The following is a 911-nucleotide window of genomic DNA, read 5'->3' on the forward strand; positions in this document are numbered from 1 at the left end:
CCGGCAAGGCCCGAGCCGGGGTTACAACCCGCCGCGCCCGGTTCAGGGGCTGACAAGGCGATTTTCAAACCTGCGAAGGAGTTGCCCGTCCTTGTAAAGCTTGTAAATATTGTGACACCTGATAACGCAAGCAAACATTAGCAGTATGAAGCGCTAGCAAAGAATTATTATGCTGAGCACGTCAAAAGGGAAAAAAAAAAAAGCAATGTCTCACGATTAACGTTCGTTATTTATTGCTAACCACTGCCCGTGCACTGGTTAAAGCAGGGCGGGAGCGGAGGAGTGAGCAGGTTGTATCATAAAGCATCTACAGTGAGGGCAGAAAGAAAGTTATCAAGGCAATCATAAATCCGTCCTCTAATTCTCGAGGGTTTGATGTTGCAACCTTAAAACCAGTCATTTGACTTGTCTTTGTAGTTTTCCTTCAACTGTTTTTTAAGGGGGGGAAAAGTATTTTCTCTTCTGTATAATCATAGCAAGGCTCTCATTTATCCTTAGAACAGTATCTACCATTTCAGTCAAAAAAAAATAAGAAAAAAAACAATACACAGCAAGTGGCCAAAATAAACTTACCAGCTATCCTGAGAGAGCTGAAAATGCTTGTCAGTTGATGCTGTGGGCTGGTGTTGGCTGGAAGATGCCCTTGTTCCTTCCTTCCTTCCTCCTCTCCCTCTTCCATCCATGGAAAATCTCTGCACGGTGCAGTGTCAGCCGCTGGAGATCTGCCCCGGCTGGGGGCTGTGCCCAGCGATTTCTGAGCTGGGGAGAGGAGGCCTGCCTTGGCACATCACCCCTACTTTAAGCTCAGTCTCGGTGCTTTGGACAAGGGATGGTTCATACCCTTTTATGAAGTTTGCTGGCTACAAAATTTTCTGAGGCATACAAGTCCAAATGAGATGATGGAAAATTTC

Source organism: Athene cunicularia, assembly GCF_003259725.1.
Source record: "Athene cunicularia isolate RWA chromosome 5 unlocalized genomic scaffold, athCun1 chr5_part3, whole genome shotgun sequence".
Lineage (NCBI taxonomy): Eukaryota > Metazoa > Chordata > Aves > Strigiformes > Strigidae > Athene > Athene cunicularia.